Raw genomic sequence first — 15750 nt, forward strand, 5'->3', positions numbered from 1 at the left:
GCAGAGGTTTCAGCCACTGCAGAATGGCACACACTCAGACTGCCAGATGCTTTGGAGATCATGCCGAAACTATACCGTTTCTTACAACACTAGGCCTAGAGCTCCAATGTATCAAACCTCACACTAACTGTTGAATGAACTTTTTTCCACTTTTTTTTTTTTTTTTTTTTTTTTTTTTTTTTTGGGGACATTCAAACTTGTATCACTCTACGTTAACAGTATGATCATGTTATGTGAGCAAAACAGCAGACCATCTTGTGCCAACTATGTCTAGTGACGTCCTGTGTTAATCATCTTTGATATTGGGTCAGTGTCCAGTCCCTTTGTCTTCCAGTTGCTATGCAGATTGTTCTGTTTAATAGCAATGGCCCTTTTTATCAGCCTTACAACTAGAATGATATAAACCAGGAAGAGCTGATGTCAAGGTGCATTTTAAAAGGAGAACTGGAAGGTATGTTTATGGTTCCTTTGAAAGCTCTTGGAACATTTTGCTCCAGTTGTTGCACTTCGTTTCATTCTTGGAATGTCTCAATTTTGCTTGAGGAGTGCAAATTTAGCTTGGTAGCTGCTATTTCATCATCTAGCATCAGCTTACCTTGGTTTATATCCTTCTAGCATTGAATGAAAGATTATGCAAATACCATAGAAGTGAACGATTATGGATGACACTGGAAATTAAATTGTCCAAAAAGTCAATAAAAATTGAAAACATCCCTTGTGTGCTTGTCTTTTGGAAAGAACACTGCTCCTTCACCTCCAACTGACATAAAAGCATGTACATATTTGCAAATGGCAGGGCTAAAACTAATAATAGCATTTTATCTCAAATACACTTGCAGCTCTGGCACGTGTCCAGAGACCGTTGTGATCATCAAGATATCAGTGTTGCATTGTTTAGCTCGCTTTCACACGGTGGGAAGAGGGCAGCGGTGTCAGTTATGACTGAGGGGAGAGTGTGCAAGGCATTTTAACACATGAATACATTTTCAGCACTGTCTGGAGAAACAGGAGACCCAAATACACAATTATGTAAAAGCTTTAATGAACTGGATACAGGTTGATTGATAGTGTTATGAATTGGTGATAGAGATACCGGTATTCAAAAGAAAATGTTAAAACATAAATGAAACGCCCATTTACTCCCCTCTAGGCCTGCCACAGTGATGTGATCTGTCTTCACTGCAGGTTGCCACATCCTTTTGCTGCTCTCCATTTATTTTGAGATGCCACCACATATGAGATAAACTGAGACACTCAAATAGACCTACATATTGTACATAGGCTTATTTAAGTGTCTCAATATTACTGTATAGTACATGGTGTAAGTTTACTGTCGTTTACAGTGGAGCACACAATGTAAACATAATGATTCAACGCTGATGTTTTTGGATTTGAAGTTCCAGATAGCTGGTGTTTTGTGTCAGTATTCAATATCTTAAATCTGGCAATTTCTATGCCATGAAAAAGGAAACAGAAGAAAAAGAAGAAAGAAAACAAAAGAAAACAAACAAACAAACAAACAAAAAAAAAAAACGAACACTGTCGAATTATATTTTGGCAGGGCTGAAAAGCCTCTGTAACAGCAGTTACCATGAGACAGCAGAAGTTTCAACTGGAACCAAGCAGAATCATATAATAATACCTCATCATCATCATCATCATCATCATCATCATCATCATCATCATCATCAACATCATCATCACCACCACCACTGTCATTAATGTAAAATGAAAATGTTTTTTTGTAGGCTATTAATTCAGATTAAGGGCCTCTCACACTCAAGTATATAATAAATAACTAGTACACCACATCATATCTTTCTTAACACAAGTGAATGGCACTGATGTTTCTTTTTCTTTTTTTAATAAAACATCAGCCTATTACATCAGCAAACCTATTAATTGTGCTGGCAGCAGAGATATTTATCTGTGTTTTGCATCTGCAACTACAGCCTGACAGTTGATACTTGAACCAGGAGAGGTGTTGTAGGCAGGCATGATCTTTTCCAGTCATATCTTGCTGCACACAGGTTTTCTGAACACTGCTCGCTCTAACCGTAGTCCTCTGATGTGGGCCACTGACCAGCTCCTTTTGAGCGAATGGGTGTCGGGCGCCTTGCTCAAGGGCGCTTCAGCAGTAATTGTTTAATCATCGAGAGAAAGGACAGGAAAGCCCTCTCTCTCGCCCCCCACCCAATCTGGATCTTCCTGGTCAGGGCAGCATCCTCAAAACAAAGCGGTTGACCATTCACTTTTGCTTAAAGGGATAATAAGTAGCTCAAAAAGGTACTGTGAGCCAAAAATGACAATTGTTCCTCTAAATACTTAACTAATTCTCAGACCTATTCAAACTCCCTGAAGGCGAATTTTTCAATATTTTTGCCTTGTTAAGCTCTTTCAATATTAGGCATTTTAGAATGACCCTCCTATTGTGTGTTGTGTGTGTGTGTGTGTGAGAGAGTGTGTGTGTATGTGCAGATTGATAGATAAATACTTGGACAGACAGAAAAGAGTGGAGATGAATTTATTTTTCTCTCATCTTCTCTCATCTCAATACCTGATAGAGGTGCACTCTCAAGACTCATGAAATGTTCCTGTGTGTTTGAAAGGAGTAACGTAAACCTCTCACCAGAGCTTTGAGGCATAATCATGACACAATTAAGATAATTTCCCAACGACTGCTGGTGGGGAGAAAAGCAATTTTTACGCCTTGTAATCGAGTCTGGCTGTCAGATTAAGATAGAGAGGTGATTTGAGGGAAATTGTCTTGGCTAACTCTTTGGAGTGGAATCCAGGTGGCCTCGGGTATCTCTTTGCCCATTGAGGTTGCCTGGAAGGTAATATGGTTTTGATTTTTAAAATGAAAGAAGCATTTTAGTGGTGGATTTGTGTCTCTGGGCATTTGCCATCTTATTACCTGCCTCTGCTGCCATCTACTTTTGCATCTTGTGACTAAAAACAGCCAAGTGGCCTGTTATCTCTCCTTCTCTTTCTTCTTATGTCTCAGCTTCTCTCTTTCTTTTTCTCTATTTTCACCCCTACCACCGATAACAAACTCTTTTCCACTAAATCTAGCTTACTATTCATTCTCATAATGTTATGTGTATTTCAGGCCTATTAGGTGCCAACAATATTAGGCAACAAGACCGGGTCTAAATAATATTGTGACCTTGTTCATTCAAAACATATGAGACTGTGGTGTGTAAAGTAAACTATAGAAAACTAGTCATTCAAAACATTCATTTAAGGTTGTCTCCCTCAATAAGTCTGTTAACCTTATAAATTTGTTGTAACCCAAAATATGGGTCTGTTTTGGCAGCAAGATTTCATCTTTGTTCATTTTAGTATTATCTGGTGTGAAAAAAGTCATCTTAATCCTTTCATATATTGTTTTATTTTAGTTTTATTTCAGAACAACATGATATTGTGAATTCAACACTGAAAAAACAAATAATATTGTGACCGGGGTTTTTCCATCCCACTCCATAAATTAGCCTAAATTTTGTAGCACCTATTAACATTATAATACTGTGTCTTATCAAAGAGCCACAGTCTGTGTTAAATGGTGTGCAATGGGAGAGGAGGCAGCATAAATTTTTCTCCCATCCACTAGATGGCATTGGCAGACTTGAGTTTGATATCCTCCTCCCAGCAGCAGCGAGCAGTCCAGACCATCTGCAGCACTTCAAGGCACAAAGAAAGTCCTGTTTCCACACAAGAACTTGAAAACGTTAGACCAGGACCAGCCTCATACTTTACAGTCAATATCAATTTGCTCACTGTGTATAAATTCTCCTCATATATGTTGTACATATTACAATATTGAATGCAATGGGGCCTGAAATACATTAAATGTTCTAGCCAAAAGCCCCTCCTCCATCTCTCATTTTTACTGATACCTAAAATTTAAATTGTTAGTCTGTTAAACACTGGGAGCAAAAACTTTTCGCTGAATGCATGAATCTCATTTTATGCATTTCTCAAACAGCGCAACTTTGTACGACACAGCCTAACTTGATTATTTTGTGTAACTATTTGAAGTATTTCAAGTGCTGGAGGGAATGAACCCATGCTGATTTGAAGGTGAAGACTGTAGGCTTTATGTTTCCTTTTCCTTTTCTGACTGCCATTGTTGGTCACAGGTTACCTCAATTTCTGCTCTTCCTGGTAGTTTATGCAAAGAAAAACAATATGTTGATTTATTTTTTTCCTACCCGGATTGATATTTATTGCTATACAGAGAAAATCCCATTGCAATACTGAAATAAATGTTGTGGCCATTTCTAGTTATATGTTTTACATTCTACATTCCTCACTTCAACAATTTTATTGAACAAATTAGTTGTGTAACAACCTCATGCATTAGTTATGAGGGTGATAGCGTATATCTTGTGTTGGAATTCATCCATGAAGAGTCGAATATTATGACCATGGTATTCATCCAAAACTTTCCTGTAATTTTTACACACAGAAAAAAAATTATTAGAAATTGCATAGATGTGTGCTTGCTTGAATCCCTAATTTTCATATCCTGTTTGCCAGGAAACAGGCATTTGTGTGTCCCTCTAGGTCAATTTTGATTTTTTTTTTTTTTTTTTTTTTGACCCAGCCAGTAAATGGCACAAGCAGACTGTGGAATCCCCTGTGATCGAGACTGGCAGAGCTCAATCAAATGATGAGAGGCAACATATTCAGAAATGAGTCATGGAGAGTAAGGAGGATACAATGTTCCCTGACACAACCGCAGAAAAGGCTTGGTTACTTGAAATTTCACTCAACTTAGACACTTCCATTAAAAAAAAAATGTATGCAACTTGCCTCGTGATTTTTCCAAGGCTGGGTTTGGCTGGGTTGGGCCAAGTTAAGGATCACCAACCACTTTTTATTGCATTCCTGAATCTGTTCACAGGGCACATGACTACCACATCCTAAACTGAGCGGGTGGACAGGCCACTCACCTTCAATATTTTTCTTGAAAGGAAGTAAGGGAGACAAATAGGGGTGATACAGGCAGGAGAGCAGCACACATGCTTCCAGAGGCAGCCAGTCACTTGACTAACTCTAAGTGCTACGTAAAATAATAGTGACATTTTCATGAAATTAAATTAGATGTTCAACGTGCTACTGTGTTGCCAAATAATGATTCAATTTGTATCCAGTTATACTGACACCCACAGATGGGTAAGGAGATGGACAAAAATCCTCTGCAAATAAGACCACTACCTGCAGAAACTCAGGCTTCATCAACATAAATTTAAATAAAAAGACATCACAGTCCTGAACACACTGTATGACTGCAAAATAATCTCTGGCAAGTGCTGTGCAAAACTCCATAGCGATGCTTATTATTAAAGATATCACCAAATTTGGGGGAAAAAAACTGAGACTTTTGAAGATTATCATGTTAAACTTCACTGACGTTTGGCTTGCACCTAAACTTATTAAGAGCAAGAATATAGGGACACTGGTCACCACCATAGACTGTCTACGGTCACCACACTGTCTCTGATCAAAGCTCTGCTACACCACTAAAACAACGAGTGGAGAAAAGGTTGCAAGTGAGTTCATACCCAAAGAGGTGTTAGATAGTGTGGGAAGCCTCATGTTTCTACATGTTCCAGCCTGTGGCCATTGTTTTGTCTCATTTCTCCACCTTGTTTTTAAGTTGAGCCTTGCCACACCAAACCGATGTGGAGACAAGATCACACCTCATGCCGCTGTTCTTTCTTTATTCCCTATTATCTCTATCAGATACTGTAATACTGCTGCATGTATTTTCACATTCATACTGAAGTCAACAGCTTGACTTCCTCCTCAGTTATATTTTAACCCATTTTCACACAGACTTGTCCATTTTTGCTCTGCACAGAGTGAACTGTACAGCATCATGTAACTACAAAGTAACAGCAGAAAACAATTTATGACTTTGAAAATATCAGTTTTTCTTACTGAATGATGACCTAAAATCACACGCAACCTAAACCTACTGGAAGACTTATCAGTGTTATCCTTTATTTATGCAGCCAAGAGCAGAAATTACATTAATTCATTGACATTCTGGCAGCTATGTGACATATTCTCCCTGCACACTCTTATGAGCATGCTGACAATTAACAGCATTGCAGTCCATTGCGTACTTTGCTGGGATAGCATGTGTGTGCTCCCCCTCTGTCCTGCAGAGGGTTCATGGTGAATGATGAAAAATGACTGCAGGAAAGGGGATTTGGTGAGGCGGTTTCGCACAATGACATTGTCTGAACTACAGCCTCCTCGGCGTGCCGTGCCTCAGCGACAGCCCTTTAGTATTTCCTGTCAAACAGAGCATTCTTGCTTTTAGTTCACCTTAAGTGTCTAGACAGTGGTTTTCCTGCTCCGTTGGTTCTCTTGGATTGAGGCCAAATCTTCACTCTTGGAGGTGATAAGAGTCTTATCTTGCTGTTAGAGGGGCTAGAGACTGGAGCAGAGCTCAAGTGAGTGTCACTCAGGTGGGAGTGTGGGCACCTTTAAGAGCAGCAGGGATAGTCGGCTTACAAAGCTGACAAAGACACATGGAGCACAAACATCAGAAACGCATATTCACTTGGACTAATATTAATTTTCTCATAAAATTCTTGTGCTGTGGATGCAATGAGAATTATATACTGCGAGACTGTTTATTTATGTATTTGTATGGCTGAAAAGGACTGGAAACTTTTTTTGTGTTTCATTTCTGTTTGCGCTACAGAGAGTGCAGATATTACTTGTTCCTTGGTCAGCATTGTTTCAGATTATTCAGCGTTGGTACACACTGCACAATAGACAAGGGCATGTGAAGGTGGTAAGTAAACAAATATGCTAGAAAACTTCCAGAGTTTTGGACCATACCAAATAGCTTCTGAACAATACAAAACAACAGTTTTCAAAGCCAGCTTTTTACTTTCCAGCACCACAATGATAAAGTATGAGATTGAGGTCACCCACTGGCGCACACTCAACAGCACCTATATTCTTCCCGACAAAGGGCATGAGGGTAATACAACTATTCAAACTATTTGGTTTATGCTTGTCTTTCCTGGAAATTGTCTGTTGTGAAAAGTCCAAGGTCCCTCAAGTAAAAATCAATCCATGAATTGTGCGATGGTCCTTGTTTGAAGTCCATTGTGACTATATTCCCCAGCCAGGTAACACAAGAATGCTGCTTTTATTCTGAGCATAGTTGATCCACAATATTGGCAACTGGTCCTTAATTCCTCTCTATGCGAGGTAACTCTCCAGCTTGAAGTAATTCAGACTCTTTTCTCTTCGCTTTGAATGGGGAGCTTGTGTTGTGAAATGAAAGGGATTCAATAGATGTGGATGATTTATTCAAGGAAAAGGCATTAAGACTTTGGAATGAGAAGCATGACTGTATTATTTTGCGAAGGACACGTTATTTTCTACGACACAAGGCAAAATCTATGGCTGTTCAATCTATTCTGTGTTTACAAAAGAAATTGAATTAATAATAGGGAGGTGGGCGGGGGTAGAGGGGGGTCTCATGTTTTTAGAATTCATAGTTGGGCCTCCTGTTTGATTGGTTACCTTAGTAATGCAAATTTGAAAGTTGATGGAAAAGTTAGGTAGGCCATGTAGTCCATTAAAGGTAAAGACAGGACATTACCTTGTGTATAATTTATGGGCAGCATTTCAGACACAGGCCTTTTGTTTATATGTTATACAATATTACTACTACTACTACTACTAATAATAATCATCATCATCATCATCATCATTAATTCTGAAGGCAGAATGAGGAATGTTCCAAGCTGTATCCACAGTTTCTACATTTTTGTGTTCATTTCTGGTGGGTACTATGCTGTTTTTTATTTTTGTCATATGTGTTGTATAATCACACTGTTTTGATGTTTCAGTTCGGCTGACATTTGATGGTGGAGGCTGTCAGGCCTTGTCTTGGATTAAGGGCAGCATCAGGCAGACATATGTCCTTTCTGCTTTTGTATTGGTTGGTTTTTTTATCTGGGTGAAATATAATTTTTATCTCACTTCATTCAGAATGACAGTTTCTCAAAATCGCTCCACACCAAGGGATATTCATTACTTTTTGTAGACCTGCCTGGGTAGCCCGTCAACTTTTCATCTCCCTTCATCTCTCATCTATTTCACTCTCTCAGAAAGCCCATTTTTCCTGGCAATTTTCCTGCTTTACTTTGCTATGACCTTCCTGCTTAAATTGCTTGGCTTCTGTTATTCACAGTTTGAGATTTACAGAGCATAATATTGCACCAGAGGATTTCCCACACTCTTAGGTGCCCAATAACTTGTGACAAAAATTCTGTGAACTGGTTGCCTGTATTTTCTCAGCTTAGGTCTAGGTGATGGTAGGCTGCAGTCCTCAGTGGTGTTCAGTGTTCATTGAACAAATCTGCCAGTTCAGTGAACAAATGTACCGGCTGTCATAAATAGCCTAAACCTTGCCTGTAGTTCACAGTGGCTGCATCACAAGAAAGTCCAACAAAAATATAACAAATGAACCATGTTTTTCCTTTTTGAGAAGCCAATTAGAGACACTAATAGACGATCAGCAAACAAGACTGTGTGTGTGTGTGTGTGTGTGTGTGTGTGTGTGTGTGTGTGTATTAGGGAGCTGGAATGCTGCAGACATTGCAGGGAAATAGAGGAATAAAGGGGTCAGCGAAAGCAGGCTGGTTGGAGCTACAGCACTTGCAAAGGTGGAGCATAATCACGGCCGAAATGGGTGATGTAAAAGGTTTCATATTAAGCCTCTTTACACTTTTACTTCATTCAACACACAGAGCGCTTTCTCTTGTCTTGTGACCACAACACAAAATGTATAAAAAGATGTGCACAAGTATACCTTATTCAAGTTTCTTTCCCTCTATCTTGCAAAGAGGCTCTCACATTGTCGCTGTCTCATTTGTGGCACATAATAGTGTCTGGAACTCTCTGTGGTCCATTGTCAACTGCAGGACTGGTTGTCCATTTGGAACATCTAAAATACTGGGAGGGCTTTAATCTTTCTTCATTATTTTCCCATTTTTGATAAATGTGCTCATAATACCTCCCTCCTCTTACAAATGAAACTCTTTGACTCTCTCCCCATCTCTCATTTTTCCTTGCTACACTTTGTGCCTGCTTTCATCTCTTACAGAGGACAAATAAGTAGTCCAAGTGTAAGGTCTAAATGTGGAGATAGAAGGATAATTGAGTTGATAAACATTAGGGTCAGGGTGAGATTCATTGTTAGAGCTTGTTTAGAGGTACTTGGACTAATGTCAATCCGCATATTACCATATTTTTGTTATTTACCATAAAGGTGAAAATTGACCCAGGAAGAGCTACCTAGCAAAAACATGATTGTGTGGCTGGTTAACAGGACATTTAAGGTCACACTGTGATTGCCTGCCACTATAGCATTCACTGTATAGACCTGAGCTGCATTTTACAATCAAACTTGCAGCCAGTGTGCAATTTTTTGGGGGCTATCTGAGAGGACAAACGTGACCACAAGTATGACCACCGTAACATGTGCAGACTTTGTTGCAGGCTTGGTGGAAATAGGCCACATGAAATATCAGCGTGCCATGATCTGACCTCTAGAGACTGTTGCTACTGTGACCGATGTGATTTGTTACAAATATGCACATCAGCTCAAATTTTTTGACTCTCTGGCTGTTGCTCATTTGCACTTAGCAGCCACCTAAGACGGGCTAACTTATGTGCTTATGTTTTGCCCAGGGTGATACTGCCTGTAGTGCCATTTTACCTTGCTTTCACAAACAAGGTCATAGGTAAGGCTTTATCTGCCGACATGAAACTCATTATGTATATGGAGCCTCTGATGATATATTTATACACAATACAGTATATGAATGCCACAGGGTTACAATGATGTGTTATTTATATCCTCACTTAAAATCAGTCACCTGCAACCTAATGTGGCTGTTGAAGTTTCTGGAAATATCATTTTGGAAATAGACTGTGTGAGTCATGTTTATATCGCTAAATACTGAACCTGTTAACACGCTGATTTTCATTATCATACCGCAAATGATGCATTATATCATTCATCTGTCATTTGTATGTAATGATGGCTAGTTCTGTCACGTTTTGGAAGATGTTTTTACTCACTGCAGAGGATGATGGAAAATGTGTTTCACAGTGAGAATTGTTTTATGGAAGTTTTAGATACAGGTGCCAGGGGCAGTTTCCACTGTTGGGTGAATGTTCATGAAATCAAAATAGAAATGTTCCAAGTAAAAGCTGAAAATATCTACCAATTTGAAAATATCTCTTATTTATTTGCCACCCAGTTTTCATGTCTACTGCTGTTAACACAAAAATTGTAGGACTTTTGGTTACATGCAATGGTAAACGACTTGCTGTTTTTTCATTTTGTTCCTTTAAAGGACTAAGTCAGGTCTAGGTACCTGAAAGCTGTAATATAAACCAGCATCCTGCACCAGAGCTAATTATGACTACAGTTTGGTAAGAGTTTAATTCAGTGCTAACAGGTCAGAGACAGCGTCCCCCCTACTCCTTAAGGCCCCAAGCATTTCTTAAGAACATGGCATGAAGCTAATAATTGCTTCGTGAGCAGGACGGAGAAAACGGTAAGCACAATTCAAGTATTCTTTTGAATTCCTGTCTTTATTCCTGGAACCGGTGTCGATGCATGTGCAGCTGAATGATATTGATAACACAGAAACCGGTTTCTATTTGAAAGGGCACTCTTGGCAGGACACTCGAATTGATGTGTGTAGCAACTCGGTGAATAGCTGTTAGCTTACTCACTTCATTTAGGTCCTTCTATACTGACTGGTGATCTGTTTACATGCTATCCATGAAATTACTTGCTCCTTATGTCTCTGCTGTTGCTGCTTGTTTGGGTTTCTGCTGCTTTCCATCACCACCTAAACCTTGGCCTTCACCCGCTTTGTTTTGACTCAGTATGGTTGTACTCAACATTTGTTGCTGCTCGTCAGTATCGTAACAGTGCAGGCAGCCTTGATGAATGACAGCACGGTTGTTTTTTCATACTATTCCACTGACAGCCAACATCCTGCTGCTTACAGAACTCTGAAATTTAGCCAACTCGCTCAGGGCCTTACACCGCTATTCATCCATGCCTTTACCACAGATCTCACTCTAGTTTTGCAGGTTTCCCTTAATTTTGAAAACATACACATGTTCCTAAAAATTAAAAAAGCATACACCCCAAACTATCATCACTGTTGGCTGTCATTGTATTTTTTTTGGGTGCCAGTGTGTCCTCAGCGTCTGTCTTTATCCTGTCACTCACAAAATCCTGTCCTGTAGCACAGAGCAGCGATGCACTGTGACCAACCCTGTGCACTGATAATGTGGTCTGTGTTACAGTAATGATTGCATGAAAAAAAAAAGCGAGTGAAAATGAATCTGAAGTTGCCCCAGTCTTTTTCTGTTCCATTTCCAACTTTTCAAATATATTGCAGTGATTTTATTTTTATTTTGAGTCTGCATTTTGACACCCTTTTGAAAAGTGTTGTGTGACTTTCAACAAATCACACTGGACTAATTTTGGATAACACACTAAATCATTTCTGTGCACCGCATGTAGATAAAAACACATTTTGACACAACATACAAGTGTGTGTTGGCTCCAACTACACATGGATGTGTTTAAAATGTGCTTTTCTTGAGTGCATTATTCATTGCTCCCAAAATAGAAATGCAGACTAACTTGCTGTTGCGGTTTTCTTTCTATCTGTCAAAAACTTGGCATACGAGCAACCAAAACACTGTTGAGAAATTTCCGTCACCGCATCACTCCTGTCATAATTTAATGTTTGAAAAGGCAAAGCTCCTAAAAGCCCTCTGCTGGGCCCCTATAAAATCCTCCTAATTCTCCATAATTTATATATGCTGATACTGTTATTGTTACTATTGAGGACTGCTGTGTAGGTTTTCCCACCTGGCTGCTGTTATTACTGCCAAATGGGCAAAAATTTAAAAGACTCTGCTGATTTTTAACAGTGGCAGTTAAATCGCTGAATATTTCTGCAACTGTAAACCTTGCTTTATGCAATAGAAAAACATAAGTAATTAAAATGAGACAATTATATTTTCATTTCAAAACTCCAATAATTTCAGTTTGATGTTCATGTGGCACTTTGCCTCATACAGTCCCCAACCCTGAAATCAATATGACAAAAAACATTTGCTCTGAGAGCTGTTGAGATGTAATAAGTTTGAACCTGTCCCCTGTGTGATGTCATGCAAACACACACCATTTTAGGGCAAATACAGCTCACTGAAATAAAGAAAATGACAAGTCAGTACAGCTGCAGTGGGCATCTTAAATCTTGCCGACTGCACCTCAGAACCACGGTAGGTGAGATTTTTATTAAAATGCACCCATCTTCCTAGACTAAATCACTGCAACAGGGAAGAGCATCCAATCCTGCTGGTTAAAACACTGTTGATTACACTTACTCGCTAAACTGAATTCCTGTCAGATGTGTCACTGGTGGGAAATTTTCACACAGTGATAATTCAAAACTTGAGAGCGAAATACAAAACTGTCTCCTAAACAGCTGCCAGCTGAACTCTCCAGTGATGGCCAAACCTCTCCGCCTGCACCAGGAAGGACACATGACCTCTGAGTACTGAAATCTTAGAATTAAAAGCTGCCTTTTGCTACTACTTGATGCTAACGTACAAAATTTCCTGGCGCAGCTTTGTGAGGGCATGAAATAATTTTGGACCTTCACTGACCTCTATTGGTGACTTGTCTTTTACTTGCCTTTGTCTTTTATAAAAGTGTCTGGCAAAGACCCCACTGATGGCCCATCATTATCCCCAGGGGTAACGGTGGCAACAAATGGTAACAAACAGTACAGGCACATTTCCACAACACAGATAAGGTGTCCAATCAGAGTCGAGATCGAGAATGTCTTGGGTACAGGTTGCAATAATAATAATAATAACAATAATAATAATGATGCTAATAATTTTATTTTGTTTCAAGAAGCAGGATTTTTAGCTTTTGCAGCTCAAATGTCAAAATGTCAAAGGTGTCTCATATGTCTTGTGTTGCAGGTCTCTCACTTCACCATGGCTGTGCAGTTGAAAATGCATAAGGAATAGGCGGGCGGAGGAGATTGGCAGTGTCTTTAATTCCAGATGGGTGGGGAGTTTTTGTTCCCGAACAGACTGAAAAGTGAGTTTTTGAAGGACAGAAATCTCTGCTCCTGGCAAAGTAACTGTTGAGTCATTGGTGCTGATCAATAAGCCTATCATTTTCTCACAGATAGAATCGTTGTGTGCTATGGGGCAGTGAAAATTTTACTCTTCCTCCATTTCAGCCACACCAAGGGACACTGTTAGGTACTGTAGATATAATTTTCAATTATTAAGTTATTCTTCAATTTGAAAGCTTTTTATTAGGGTAAGATTAAGCATTACACCAAATATATAAAGATCTAAACACCTTGATACATTTTTTAACCTTATTTATCGGGGGGACGTATTTGTGCAATTTCTTTCAGCAAAAGCCCGTTTTGCATTCATGCAGGTAACCATGGGCACCTTGTAACTGTGCATTACAACCTGTCTTTTATTTTAGTCCGTGGAGTAGTAGTGAGTTACGTACCTTGTTCAAGACCACCTAAACTGACTCATTTCCTTCTCCCTACACAGATCTTCATAGCCCTTACAGGGATTTGAGCTGATAAATCTTGCAGTCATGAACCCAGTTTTCTCGTCTACAGACTACTGTTGTTAAAATGAACTGAATGAACACACATAAACATTACTAAGATAGGGACCAAAACCTCGCACCCCTACACGTGCCCTATTAAGCTCTCCCTAATAACTACTGTATATCATTTTTCTGGGGAATCTAATGAAAGCTAATGAGTGTCAGTTTCTTCTCTAAAAGATTTCAGTTTACCTCATAAGAAAGAATGCACACAGTGTCATACAGGCCTATGTTAAATTTAGCCTTTACCTGGTTTGATAATATTACCTTGTATCTCTCAACAATGCCGAATAAAGAGTTTATGGGCCTTTATGTTTCCTGCTGCATAGGGTAGAATCTGCCAGGAACTCCAGAGGAAATCCAAATCAAGAAGGTTTCTACAAAAATGTCTAAAAATGTCTGCATGACACAGGAGCATATAAACCCATGTCTACTCATGAGACATGGGAGACAAGGAAGATATTGTCAATATGAAATGAAGGTAAAGATGAATAAAATAGGAGCAGAATGAAGGATGATGTGAGGCAAGCAGAAGGAACGGGAAAAAATACAGTTTTTGAATTAAGCATTCATTGAAAAAAAAAAAAAAATCTGAATTCCTGGGTCCTAATCTTTCGCTCCAAGCGCTGCACTGCTAAGCTCTGGTTTGGGATGACAGGTCCCCCACCTGGACAAGCTTGGACAATGTCTCTGCTATGTCTCATTTCTGTGGGAACAGTGCTGCACAGACGGCTAATCACGTCCGGAACCAAAGGCACCTGCCCTATCTGCCTCTACATTTGGTTGGGAATCTTTAAAGAGGCTAAACCTCACTTTCATGCTTGTCTTTTATTCACGGTAAGTGCTTATCGAAACCGAGCTGTTGCCACTGCCCCATCTTCCCTCCCACAAGCTCTGAGAATGCTTGACGTAAGTACAGCCAATCTGGGTAAATACGAATCTCTCCTTACTGTCACTGCTGGCATATTATGCCCCTGAGGGAACATTCTTTTCATAATATCATAAGCTGCTTAGCGGTGTGCTTCTATTTAAGGCATACATATTAATAGCTATAAGGAAATCATATTTGAACTGTTCCCTGCAATCAATGTCTTTGGGTTTGCTGTTATACTTTGTATAAGAAGGTGCTAATAACTTGAAGGCACTTACACTGGGCAATCTAATCCCTTTGTATGATAAAGACTCGTCTTGGCAGGAGAGTGTGCCAGATCATAGGACAAGGTGCTCCAGAGGTTTAGTCCCTCAAATCAGAACCTCGCTCTTTCTTCCCTCCCCTTTTCACGAGACAAACTAGCAATATGAGAGCCAGCAGCTGAAGTTACTGCACTAATACAAAAAGTTGCGTGATGCAGCTGACAACAGATGGTTTATCCTGTTCCACTGTAATTATTGCATCGACAGTAGAACATAGAAACCGTGTAGCTCTACACTGTGGCCTGCTCCTTTGGGAATACTGAAGGTGAGTGGAAGCTGGGAGAGGGGTTTCTGGAAAAAGATACATTTCTTGGTTAAGAAATATGAACATTATAAAATAATATCAATTTGGGTAAGAAAACTCAAACTAAAACAAACATTTCCGCGTCCTGTGAAATCACCGTCTTAGTCAGAGTCCAATAATTTTCTATAGCACAGTTTAATATTTTACATCTTGATGACATTACAGGTTTGAGTTTTAGTTCTGGGGTTTGCACATATTTCCAAATTTGCTTAGGCTTTCATTGAGTATAGAAATAAGTTTATGAAATCCTAAATTGAGCGGTATGCCCCTGTAATATGAATATTAATTGTACTGTTCTGTAAAGAAAAGAAAACAAGATGAGACTGTAAAAAAATATATTTTTTTATTGTGTTGGACTGATACTATCCTTTAAGTGTCAGAGGCAATTAAATATTGAATAGCTCTTTACATATAAAATATTGCTTGTACCAAATAATCTTAACTTTTGTGCTCAATTTCCATTTTATTACATACAACAAAAGTATTCTTTTCTAGTGACAGATCAGACTCATAG

At 39.2% G+C, this 15750-nt stretch overlaps 1 protein-coding gene and 1 long non-coding RNA gene across 2 annotated transcripts in view; one reads left to right on the forward strand and one right to left on the reverse strand.

Moving 5' to 3' along the window:
• hdlbpa (high density lipoprotein binding protein a) overlaps positions 1-712 on the forward strand; it is a 20440-nt gene extending 19728 nt beyond the window's left edge. Inside the window, exon 28 of the mRNA XM_030049578.1 lies at positions 1-712. This exon is cut by the window's left edge and continues 779 nt beyond it. The gene's annotated coding sequence lies outside the window, so the exon portion shown is untranslated.
• A 2679-nt stretch (positions 713-3391) lies between these two features.
• LOC115357843 (uncharacterized) overlaps positions 3392-15750 on the reverse strand; it is a 39331-nt gene continuing 26972 nt past the window's right edge. Inside the window, exon 3 of the long non-coding RNA XR_003928141.1 lies at positions 3392-3704. This is a non-coding gene — a long non-coding RNA (uncharacterized LOC115357843). The remainder of the gene's footprint in view (positions 3705-15750) is intronic.

The sequence above is a fragment of the Myripristis murdjan genome, chromosome 4, assembly GCF_902150065.1.
Source record: "Myripristis murdjan chromosome 4, fMyrMur1.1, whole genome shotgun sequence".
In the NCBI taxonomy this organism is placed as follows: domain Eukaryota; kingdom Metazoa; phylum Chordata; class Actinopteri; order Holocentriformes; family Holocentridae; genus Myripristis; species Myripristis murdjan.